The 13,033-nt window shown below is 49.1% G+C and overlaps 1 protein-coding gene across 1 annotated transcript in view; it reads left to right on the plus strand.

Moving 5' to 3' along the window:
* The window catches only part of RFFL (ring finger and FYVE like domain containing E3 ubiquitin protein ligase), a 52,173-nt gene that overhangs the window by 24,917 nt on the left and 14,223 nt on the right, over positions 1 to 13,033 (plus strand). The window lies entirely within an intron of this gene.

A 13,033-nucleotide genomic window follows, 5' to 3' on the forward strand; every position in this document is an offset into this window, starting at 1 on the left:
GAGATGTTAACTCATTTGAGGGAACTTTGCGAAGGTGAAGAGTGGGGCAACTTGCGAGTTGTATATTAACCCTTGACCTGCTGAGGAGATTTTGTCCATTTGAGGGACCTTTGCGAAGGTGAAAAGTGGGACCGCTTGCGAGCGGAGTATTATCCCTTGTCCCGTATGCAGGTCACGTGCTCTCAGGTAGGTCGTATGTGACAGTAATAATAGAATTAGGACTGATGGTACATAGCGCCATCCGGCTTTAATCATACTACAATAGAGATTGGTCTGTGGCATTTTGGTGGTCAGAAGATGGGGAAATTAAAGAATCCCCAAAATAGTGTGTGTGTGTGTGTGTGTGTGTGTGTGTGTGTTAACGGTACAAAGTCAGGATAAATGTGTCTCTATCTCTAATTTTTTATAATGTGTTTCCTACTTGTCTGTCCATTTCACTTATTTAGTATGGGGGCGAAGATGTCGGGCTTTTATTTATTTATTTATTTTCTGGTGAAGGGATCAGATAAATTCATTTGAATGAGATACCATTCCCAGTCTGGCTCAATGCTTTGAACTCCTTTTTTTTTTTTTTTTTATTTATTTTTTTTTTATTTATTTTTTTATGCCCTTACAATGTAGGACTAACAACTTGACACATGTACCTAATTGATCAGGGGTTACCAATTAATCTGGTGCAGTACAGTGACATGGTGGTGGGCTGAGAACGTGAGACCGCACAGAGAGCAGTTGGCTGTAGCCAGCTCTTACCCTTTTCAGTTTGTTTGCTCCAGGGATAATGAAGTATTGATCACTGGTAAATAGTCTTGTTAGTCTGTATTGAGTACATGAAATTGATACTCCAGTTTAGACACCCTTAGGCTCTGCTCCTTGCTATGCTGCCTTCTGTGCAATCAATTACTAGCTTTTAATTGTGTACTGTTACGCTAGCGTTTCGAGTAGCTCAGAGATGCCCATCTTCTTGTGGGGGGGGTCAGTCTATTCTGGAGGCTCCCCTTCTAGTACATACTCCTGACGAGCATAGGCCTCCAGCCTTCCAATATCCTCTTCTCAAATGAGCAGGATCCCCATGTATGACCCTTCAGCACTACTTAAAACTCTTTGTTTATGGTCTTTGTAAGTTCTCATCAGTTAGGCCCGTAATATAGTGTGTGGCCGGGCATGCGTGCCTGTGCGAACACACGTGCACGTGCCGCACACTTTTTGTGTGTATGTTGTGAGCGACAGTGAGGTAGTGTGTGTGTTAAATACGTTTATAATAAATAAATACGTTGGTAAATTATATATTATACATACATACATACATACATACTTCAGCGGCGGTAGCAGCGCAAAATCCTTATTTTCCCCATCTTCTCCCCTGTCGGCCGGTTGCACGCTCACTACTGTACGCGCGTGTGGTTCTATTATAGGAAGGCTGACTAACCACAGCAAACTATAACTGCCGCACGCGCCCACGGTGCAGCAAGCACGCCCTCTATAGAACAGCCCTTAGGCACATGCGTTGAGTTGCAGGAATATAGCCAATGTTATTACTCCCACTGGCAAAACAGCGCTCAGCCACACCCCTGGCTCGCGCACGGCTGATTTAAAAGAATGGCCGCTGGTGTGTTGTGCTTGACCCGCTCAGCCAGAGTAATAATGTTGGCTACATCAGTAGTTGGTTAATAATTGAGGACCTGCATGCCCTATTTACTAATACACAGGCAGTACTATTGTACCCACCCTATAAAATGACAAATGTATTCACTGAACAAGTTTGAACAGGATTTGGAGAAAAATACATATATATTTTAAAGATGGTTTTTCGATTGGGACTCCAATTTCTTACAAATTTTATATAGGGTCTGATAATTGGGCACATGACTGTCCCTCTCACATCCAGCCCTGAGTTGTGGAACTGAGAGAGGAAGGAGAGGGCCTTCTTTGTAAAAGTGAACTCTATGTCCACATTTGGCATCCACCATTGGTTAGTCTTGTTTTCAACATAACCAACAATGAAAATGCTTTTGGGAAATTAATTTATATCGCATAAGCAGAAAGAAATGATCTGTCTAGTACAATAAATAATGCAGCTTTAATGGGGTAGAATAATAATGTATCCACTTCTGATTGTAACCCAGCCCTATTCCTAATAATTGAATAATTACTATGTAAAGTTTCTTGATCTACTATATATTTCTGAAAGCACTGTATGTCTGCGTCCCTAGCGGCAATCTCATTGGTCCCTTGGCCCGCCCGCCCCCGCACACCTCTCATTGGCCTGAGGCGGAGTGACGGCACACACACACACACACACACACACACACACACGTAGGGGGGGTGTTACCTACATTAGCGGGGCTCACAGTGTTAGCAGCACCCGCGCGCACCTCCTCCTCTCCCCGTGTCTCCCGCGCTTCCGCCCCCCCCCCCTCCCCCGGCGCCGCTACAGTCAGCGGGACACACACACTATTATTACCCCTTCAGCGCCCCCCCCCCACCCAGTGTCAGCGGCCGTGCGAGACCCCCCTTCTATATCTCCCACCTCTCCCCCCCCCACACATATACATGCCCCCCCCTCCCCGGCGCTACAACTCACCCCTTCCCCAGGGGGAACAGCCAGTGGCCAGGCAGGCTGCCTCGCGGTGCCGAGTACCCAAGATGGCGGCGCCCGGGACACAGTGGGGGAGCGGCCACAACACGCTGCCTCCCGCCTCAGATCCACGTGGGACCTGCCGGATGGGTGAGTGAGCGGCCTTCACCTCCCTTCCACCCCCCTTCACCTCCCCTCCACCTCCCCTCCACCTCCCCTCCACCCCCCCTTCACCTCCCCTATACCCCCCCTCCCCTCCAGTGTCAGTGTCTCCCCGATACCCCCCCCCCTCCCGGCGCCGCTACAGTCAGCGGGGGAGCGAGCGAGCGCCCGGGACACAGCGGGGGAGCGGCCACAACACGCTGCCTCCCGCCTCAGATCCACGTGGGACCTGCTGGACGGGTGAGTGAGCGGCCTTCACCTCCCTTCCACCCCCCTTCACCTCCCCTCCACCCCCTCTTCACCTCCCCTCCACCCCCCCTCCCCTCCAGTGTCAGTGTCTCCCCGATACCCCCCCCCCCTCCCGGCGCCGCTACAGTCAGCGGGGGAGCGAGCGAGCGACCGGGACACAGCGGGGGAGCGGCCACAACACGCTGCCTCCCGCCTCAGATCCACGTGGGACCTGCCGGACGGGTGAGTGAGCGGCCTTCACCTCCCCTCCACCCCCCCTTCACCTCCCCTCCACCCCCCCTCCCCTCCAGTGTCAGTGTCTCCCCGATACCCCCCCCCCAGCGCCGCTACAGTCAGTGGGGGAGCGAGCAAGCGCCCGGGACACAGCGGGGGAGCGGCCACAACACGCTGCCTCCCGCCTCAGATCCACGTGGGACCTGCCGGACGGGTGAGTGAGCGGCCTTCACCTCCCCTCACCCACCCCTCACCCCCGTTCACCTCCCCTCACCCCCTTTCACCTCCCCTCACCCCCTTTCACCTCCCCTCACTCCACTTCTCCTCCCTTCCCACCGCCTCCCCCCCCTTCCCACCGCCTCCCCCCCCCTCCCACCGCCTCCTCCCCTCCTCCCACCGCCTCCCCCCCCCTTCCCACTGCCTTCCCCCCTTCCCACCGCCTCCCACCCCCCTTCCCACCGCCTCCCCCTTCCCACCGCCTCCCCCTTCCCACCACCTCACCCCTCCTTCCCCTTCCCACCACCTCCCCCCCCTTCCCACCACCTCCCCCCTCCCCCCCCTTCCCACCACCTCCCACCTCCCCCCTCCCCCTTCCCACCACCTCCCCCCTCCTCCCCCTTCCCACCACCTCACCCCTCCTCCCCCTTCCCACCAACTCCCCCCCCTTCCCACCACCTCCCCCCTCCTCCCCCTTCCCACCACCTCCCCCCTCCTCCCCCTTCCCACCACCTCCCCCCTCCTCCCCCTTCCCACCACCTCCCCCTTCCCAGCACATCCCCCCTCCTCCCCCTTCCCACCACCTTCCCCCTCCTCCCCCTTCCTACCACCTCCCCCCTTCTCCCCCTTCCCACCACCTCCCCCCTCCTCCCCCTTCCCACCACTTCTCCCCTTTCCCCCCCCCGCTCCCCTTCCCCCCCCCTCCGCTCCCCTTCCCCCCCCCTCCGCTCCCCTTCCCCCCCCCTCCGCTCCCCTTTCCACCCTCCGCTCCCCTTTCCCATTCCGCTCCCCTCCCCCCCCTCCCCTCCATCCCTTTTTCCCCTCCACCCCTTTCCCCTCCCACCCCGTCCCACACTTCCACCCCTTCCTCTAACCCTTCCCCCCCCTCTAACCCTTCCCCCCTCCTCCACCCCTTGCCCCCCTCCTCCACCCCTTGCCCACCTCCACCACCCCCTCCTCCCCTTCCCGCCGCCCTTCGCCTTCCTGCCCGCCTTACCGCCTCCCCACCCCCGCCTCTGCCTTTCACCCGCCCTTACTCCGGCCGCCTCTGCCTTTCACCCACCGCCTCACAGCCGCTGCACGCACTCAACAGACACCCGCCACACTCAACACATACCTGCCGCCAAACACACCTGCTGCCTCCCGCCCCTACGCACCGACATCACTGACCCACCACCTCACACCCTAGCAGGACCCCCACTCACAGACAGCACTCACAACCCACGCGCCACCCGCCGCCTCACACCCTAGCAGGACCCCCACTCACAGACAGCACTCACAACCCACGCGCCACCCGCCGCCTCACACCCTAGCAGGACCCACACTCACAGACAGCACTCACAACAGACGCACCACCCGCCGCCTCACACCCTAGCAGGACACCCACTCGCAGACAGCACTCACAACCCACGCGCCACCCGCCGCCTCACACCCTAGCAGGACCCCCACTCACAGACAGCACTCACAACCAACGCGCCACCCGCCGCCTCACACCCTAACAGGACCCCCACTCACAGACAGCACTCACAACCCACGCGCCACCCGCCGCCTCACACCCTAGCAGGACCCACACTCACAGACAGCACTCACAACCCACGCGCCACCTGCCGCCTCACACCCTAGCAGGACCCACACTCACAGACAGCACTCACAACCCACGCGCCACCCGCCGCCTCACACCCAAGCAGGACACACGCCTCACATTTTTACATCACTTATAGCACCAAAATATACATTGTACTGTGGTGTGGTTACAATAAACCATTTTTATACAACATCGTATTACATTTTCTTCCATCTTTCTTTTCAATATTATTATCCAACCTGTACAACAAACAGTCACCTATTGTTCCACAATTTATAAATAATACTACCTATTACGCATTTACATCCCGGGCAACGCCGGGTCTCTCAGCTAGTGATCCCTAAAAAGAGGAAGACCATCTACCAGATATTTGGATGTGTTGCTTTATTTAGTGCCAAGGAAGTGTTTCATTGCACACTGTGTGAGAGAACTGTTCTGATAGGCTGACTAAATCCCTTCTTGGCTGAGTCCTTATGAGAACACCAGCATATGAATGACGTAAACTGTCATAACTTGACGTTGGAAGAGGAATGTATAGATGAGAAGGGGTCTCCTTTCACCTAGACGTTGAAGAGTGTTTCAACTCTTGTATGCTGAATAATGTGTGGTTGTGGCCTGTCAAGCCTACTTTGCACATTAATGGTGATCAGAGCTCAACAAATTATAAGAAAGGCTACTCGCCAGACAAAAAAAAGGCACTCCCCTCGCCCAGCAATTTTATTTTTTTTAAATTGCATAAATTTCTAATAAGAACTGATAACAAAATAAGCTTTTTAATAGTTAATTACATATTTAATTATTACGAAGCATTAAAAAAAAGAGCAATCATAATTTCCTTTTCTTCCCGATAGGTTATTGTACTTTTCCCATTTATTGACCCTTTATTAGGTCCCACAAACATGGTGAGAGGGTGTTATTTGATGTATTTTAAGAGGGCAGGCAGAATGCAGGGTCAATTTTCTGATGAAGCACTTTGCAGCTCAACTCTGCTCAGTGTCAGACCTCCAAGGGCTCTGTGTGGGGAGCAGAGGCGCTGTGTGGAGAAAAGAGGGACTCTGTGTGGGGAGCAGGGGGGGGGGGGTCTGTGTGTGGAGCAGACGGTGCGCTTGTTATTAACGGAAAATAAATTAAATGATTTAAAATCAGGACAATCTGCATTTCAATGACAACCAGCAGCCCTGCCTGCCCTGCTCCAGCCCTCTGTGAGAGACACACTGAGAGAACAGGTGAATGTATAAATGTGCAGTACTTTAGCTGTATTACAGCCTCAGGGGTTATGTCATATCCAGGCTACCTCCTGCATACCAACATTGGCCATAAGGGAGGAACAGAAGCAGCTTTACTGAAATAGATTAAAGACAGAGAGGAGTATACACATCTACCTGCAGAATAAATTACAGTATCTTTCCCTAGCACCGTCTCTGAGAAATGTTACTGTCTAGTTTCTGATCTACTGTACACAGTATGGGACACTTTTTACTCTGTATTGAAGTCTATAAAAACTACAATTCCCATGATCCTATTTGTGTGAGCATGTACAGTAGAACATAGAGCTGTGTCCCGGATGTAGTCCGTGTCTCCACTTCCTGGAAATCGGAAGATTGAAAAAATAAAAAATGAGGAGAGATCAGAGCCCCGCTGCCTCGTCGGCTGCTAAAATCCACTCGCCCCAGGAGATGGGGCGAGTGCATTTGTCGTGCCCTGATAGTGATAAACCATGGTCTCTATTCTAGAGTCCGTAACGAGATTTAATCCTCCTTGTTGGTGTAGTCTTGTAAAATTTTGGTTCTTGCCTTTTTACTGTGTTTAATTTTGTTAAACCGATGGCTAATGTTTTTGCTATGTGTATGTTCATTTGTAAAGAGAGGTCCCTGTGTCTGGACGGTAGAATTCAATTGATTAAGATGTAACAAAGCGATTCGAAATTCTAAAGCCAAAATGTTCTCTTCTGTACAAGCCAGTTGCGGAACTATCATATATGCATCCGGTTCAGCTGCACCAGGGCCCAACTGGTTAAGGGCCTGTTCTCCAGGCTCTGTCCTGTCGCTATTCCCTGCCGGAGGAAGCCGCCCCAACAGTCCTACAACAGAAGCCCAGCTTCCACTTTCCACACCCGGCTGCCTGGGTGGGCTTCCCCCGTCGCCACGCAAGGTCCCAATCCTCAGGGCCCTGGGGAGCATGACGAGAGAAGGAGCAGTGAGAGAGAACAGGGGGAAGGAGATGTGGGAGGGAAATTTCCTCCTGGACTAATCAAGTTACAGGAATTTGGAATGGTAGCAGGGAGGTGGTGTAGACCGGACCCCAGCCCCTCCCATGCAGGGCAGCCTATCTAATTGAAGGACTGCTACACATTCTGGTCCTCAGAGGCCTCTCTGCACCAGACCTCCCTACTATTCTCTGAACCCTGGATAAGGCAACATTTACACTGTGTATTGTGTGTTTGTGTCTGTCTGTTACTCTGGTGGGTGTGATGGGTTATTTTAATTTAACCCATAAAGTGGGCCAGTCAACTATGAAATAGTTATTTTTTCATTTATGTGTGTGGGGCTATTTTATTGTATAATTAGGTGCGAGGAGTTAAAATATATATATATATATATATATATATCTCTATATCCATGTAGAGGTATCAGTACCGTGTTAGCCGAGCTTCAATAATCAAAAAATAAATAGACGATACCGTTCTGTGGCTAACTAAATGCTTTTATTTGTGCGAGCTTTCGAGATACACTGATCTCTTCTTCCTTTATATTCATTTATATTCACACAGATACACACACACACACTCTTACATCACTTACTTTCAGGAACCATTTAACACCTCTAGCCATAAATCTCATCCACACCGGGGGAAGGACAAGCACAGATAACATTCCAAGAGACACTGTTTTTAAGTATACCCTTTGCTTGCTTCATTCATTGTAACATCGCCGGAAGAAGAGATCAGTGTATCTCGAAAGCTCGCACAAATAAAAGCATTTCGTGTATATATATATATATTGTGGGGGGGGGTTAATTTAGTGTTTTGGGGGTGGGAGGTACTTCGTTGTATGCATGGTATGTGTGCAGGGGTCATTTGCTGTGTTTGCTGGTGGGTCATTTTGTGCGTGCTGGTAGAACTGGGGGTCATTTGGTGTGTGTGGAGGGAAGGAGGTAATGTGGTGTTGTGGTGGGTCATTTGTTGTGTGTGGGAGGGGGTCATTTGTTGTGTGTTTTGGGAGGGGGGGTTATTTGGTGTATGTGGGAAGAGCATGTTGAGGAGGGAGTATTGCAAATTCTGTTAAACTTTTTATTTTATTTTATTATATCGTGTTGTAGCTACTTCCACCCTCACATTGCAAGGCCAGTAACCAGCTTCACACTGATGAGACCCAAAAGGTCAAAACAGCTGTCTGTGAGGAGTATGTTTACTGGCTGTGCTGAAAAGCTGTGTAATGTGGCAGGCATAAGTTTATAGGGTTCCATGTTAAAATGGCAAAGAAGCAAAAAGTGACTCGCTTGTCATTACCCAGAATCCCTGACTGCAGTGGAAGCATTGTATGCCAACGACGAGTTTTTATAGTATGGGCGACGTGACGTCATCCGTCGCCGTCATACAGCGGATCCTGCACTCTGTTGCAAGAGACCAGAGATCGGGGGCGTAGTGGGGGCGTGGCCGTGAGCGTTTCGCCCTCTGGCTGAACCATTCACGTGCTGCTGACTTCACGCGGAGATTGCTGTTGAAATCAAAATCCTCTGACTTCCAGCGATCGCGACCACGTGACGTCACCGGTCGCGACCATTTTGGGCACCCGCGACGGAGTGCATGTACTTGATACGTCGCAGTCGCCGTAGCAAGTACTATATCCTCAGCCAAAGGATAACAGGAGCAGGCAGATTTGCAGGCCTATCTGAGACATGATTGTGCTCACAAGTGATATTTACATTAGCTGTTTATTTTTTTTCAAATTTTATGTCTTTCCAAGATGGGCCCAGCTCATATACTTGCCTTGGGGCCCACAATTCACTAGTTCCGGTCCCGGTACAAACATATAAAGATCAGCAGTATGTAAAATAAATAAATAAAAAACATGAATCCTACTTAATGTGAATAACATTAAGAAAATAAAAAGGAAATTGAAAATGCTGTACAAATCTCTCATGTCTGTATGCATTAATTAAGCAAGAAAACAACCAAAAATGAAGAAATAAAAAAACACAACCGCACGGACTGCTGCTTTTGAGACGATTTAAAAAAATGTTGTACAATGCACTGTGCTGTAGATGTTAAGTATATTTAAAGAGTCGATTTTATCACACCAATCTCGTGGCGTAGCAGGTAGGGAATTGGTATTAGCATGTGTATTATATAAAATGTATTCATTTTCAATTCCCACATCGTGTATGGGTGTGTGTATGTGTCCGTTAGCAATAAAGCATTGAATGTTTTAAAAATATATAAATAAATGTTTTTAAATCGGGAGCCACGCTCAGACGCGTTATAAGCGGATCCGCGTTGTAGTGGATCTGCGTTGTAGCGGATCACGCTATAACGGGGTTGAGCTGTATATAGAGTTGATAAGCTTAAGGCACCTAGGGACTGGGAGTTCTAGTCCTGTTGGGTCTGACACCAGAACACCATTCCAGCCACTACTTTTCTAGGCAGCAGCTCAGTGGATGGCTAGCATCACTGTCGCATCCTACTTTTGAGCTACCGCGCTCACTGCTCACACACGTAGTTAATCCAGCTATTGGCATATCTCACTGGTTTCTCAGGTGTGACCCACAAGGAACATTATACTGTCAACCAGGAGGTGTAAGTGCTCTGCTTTTAAAAGAAGACTGGAAGAGAGGTACTACAGGTATATGCACTCATTTTTGTGCTAGATGGCGGATATGCACAAAGGTGGATGCGGTAGAACAGAGACAAAAATATTCACTGTGCCATCTGCTAGAGTGCCAGACACATACTAAATTGAAATACTTTATTTTTTTTTAAAAAGGCACCTAATGAGGAATGGTGTCAGACCCAACAGAATCAGAAGTTGAACACACACAACTGCTGTTACTTAGGACCACAGCTCTCGGAGTGTGAGAGTAATTGTCTAATGGCTAGCACCACTGTCACAATATGCGTCACTTTACACTTCTCATTGAGTGTTCATACCTGTAGAAAGAACTTTACCCTCTTCTGGGATAGAGAAGCATATCTAATAAGCAGTCTTCTGCCATGAGACCCCTTCTGACGAGGGAAGACACCTTACAGTCCATTTATTTGAACAGGCCTTAATGTATTTAAGCACCGAAGGTGCCTTATGGCAGGTACACTGCTTCATAAATATGTCCCACTGTCTTTTATCCTTTAAAGGATTAGAAATACTAACTCAAGTTAACAGGTCACTTTGTTATATTACTTTCTCTCTGCATCTGCTTTATTTCCTTTGCTTCACCTTGTTTTTACTTGTGTGTCAGAAAACCTGTGTTTTATTTCATTTCGACTGGCCTTAGTAACTCCAAGCACAAAGTAATAATATATATTGAGGGCTAGAAGTCCTTTCAAGGTTACAATCAACAAAATAGATATCCCTTCAAGGTATGCTGTTGGTAGACAATGGCGTACTGCTAGCCATCAGCTGGTTTAGCTCACACTACTAGAGCTGTGGCCTAGAAAAGCCGTGGTTGTGGGTTCCAGTCCTTTTGGGTCTGACACCATCCCAGTCATTAGGTGCCTTAGGCTTTTCAACTCCTATATAGTTGGTATGGAAATCCTTTTAGGAAGTGTCGAATGGGACTCCTTCTAACGCGGTAATTCAAGCCGGCAATTTTTTATTTTTTTTACCAGAGCATTGAAACAAGGGGTCTGCGGAGCTGAACCCCGTTAATTTCTGCTCCCGGGACCCCTGCTTCAGGAGATAATTCCCTCCATAGCAGGTGCTGGTAGCCGCCATGTGGGCCAATAAGAAACCATGACGTCCTCGGTGTGGCTTCCTATTGACCCATATGACACCGGAGCTTCAAAGAGCAGAGGGATACCGACGCCCCCTTTTGGAGGCAAGTGTCTCTGGAAGCATGGGAGCAATGGAGCTGAAATTCTAATGAGGTTAAGCGCCGAAGACACCATGCTTCAATCCTCTGGGGGGAAAAAATAAATAGCTTGGATTGCCGCCTATAAAGGAGTCCCATCCCACATTTTTTAGGCTGCGTTTATAGTAGGCACGCAACGGACCGCATGGCGACGCGCGCCTGTCGCTCAAGTGATCTCTGCACTGTGATCCGAGGTGACGAAGGCGTTTCTGTGACGTCACAAGGCTGGTTTGCTCTTATTGGCTGAACTGCTCGTGACCAGGCTACCGCGCAACAAAATCAAAAAATTTTGTCGGCGTAAAATTTGGCCGCGTGGTCACTCTTCATCTCGCTTGCGCTCACTATGGCCAGCCCTATAGAGCTTCTGCACTTTGTTTGCACCGTTGCTCGCACTATGGACACAGCCTTAGGCAATCCAAGCGGCACTTTTAAAAACAAAATATATATTTTTTTGTTTTAATATATGCGGCCTTTGATTACCTTTTATTGAAAACGAATTATCTAAACTGCCAATCGATTTGTTCTCCCGTGGGAATCCTGCTTCCCAGGGTTCACTAAATGGCTGCCTTTTAATTTAAATCAATCCTTCATTCTGTGTAACTCAGCCGCCACAACGTATTCTTATATTAGTTATGTAGCATTAATTATTGTTATAGTTCGCAGCTAAAACTGCTGGGAATATTGGCAACAAACTAGCACAAACAGGAAAGCGTTGCAAAGATCTTGCACTGCTTGGGAGGTGATCGTGAGCATACTTTTTGTTTTTATTAGCACATGGGATAAAACATTTTAAAAAGTAACAAACTAATAAAATGTATTTTATTCGCTTAAACTTGTCACTGTTGTTTGCAGGTCAAGGACACCATCTAAAACTCATTGAACAAATATTGTTTTGCATTTGGTTACAGGGACTTTTGGCTGTGAATGGGTTAAATTAGGACTGGTGATTAAATTACTTGATGAGGATACTTTCAAGCTGCCAATGTTTGCCCAGTTTTAGGTCACACTTGCTACTTTGTCTTAATGCAATGAACTGACAATGGTTTATTGTGTAAATGGTATGTGTGTTGGAGGAGAAATCTGTCTCTGAGATATGTAGTCTCTCTCTCTCTCTCTCTCTCTCTCTCTCTCTCTCTCTCTCTCTCTCTCTCTCTCTCTCTCTCTCTCTCTCTCTCTCTCTCTCTCTCTCTCTCTCTCTCTCTCTCTCTCTCTCTCCCTCCCTCAGACCTCACTCTTTCTCTCTCTCTCTCTCTCTCTCTCTCTCTCTCTCTCTCTCTCTCTCTCTCCCTCCCTCAGACCTCACTCTTCTCTCTCTCTCTCTCTCTCTCTCTCTCTCTCTCTCTCTCTCTCTCTCTCTCTCTCTCTCTCTCTCTCTCTCTCTCTCTACATATATATATATCTCTCTCTATATACATATATCTCTCTCTCTCTCTCTCTCTCTCTCTCTCTCTCTCTCTCTCTATACATATATATATATATCTCTCTCTATACATATCTCTCTCTCTCTCTCTCTCTCTCTCTCTCTCTCTCTCTCTCTCTCTCGTTTCTTTTTCTTGACAATCTGTCTCTTGATCTATTCTCTAGAGCAGTGGTACGCAAACTGGGGGGTGCGAGACTGCCTGCGGGGGGGCGCGCAGTTTACAGAGGCCCCGCGCGCTTCCCGAATGCATTTAAATGAAGTGCCAGGGGAGCTGCAGGGCCTCTGTAAACCTTTTACTTACCTTGTCTCCACACGCGTCGCCACGGCGCCGGCAGCGGGGCGCAGGGAAAAAAGTTTGCGCCCCCTGCTCTAGAGAAGGGGTGGCCAACTCCAGTTCTCGAGCTACCAACAGGTCAGGTTTTCAGGATATCCCTGCTTCAGCACAGGTGGCTCAATCAGCAGAGCAAAAACCTGACCTGTTGGTAGCTCTTGAGGACTAGAGTTGGCCACCCCTTCTCTGGTCTTTCCCTGTGTATCTTTTCATTGTTGT

This window comes from Ascaphus truei, chromosome 3 (genome assembly GCF_040206685.1).
Source record: "Ascaphus truei isolate aAscTru1 chromosome 3, aAscTru1.hap1, whole genome shotgun sequence".
NCBI classification, from domain to species: domain Eukaryota; kingdom Metazoa; phylum Chordata; class Amphibia; order Anura; family Ascaphidae; genus Ascaphus; species Ascaphus truei.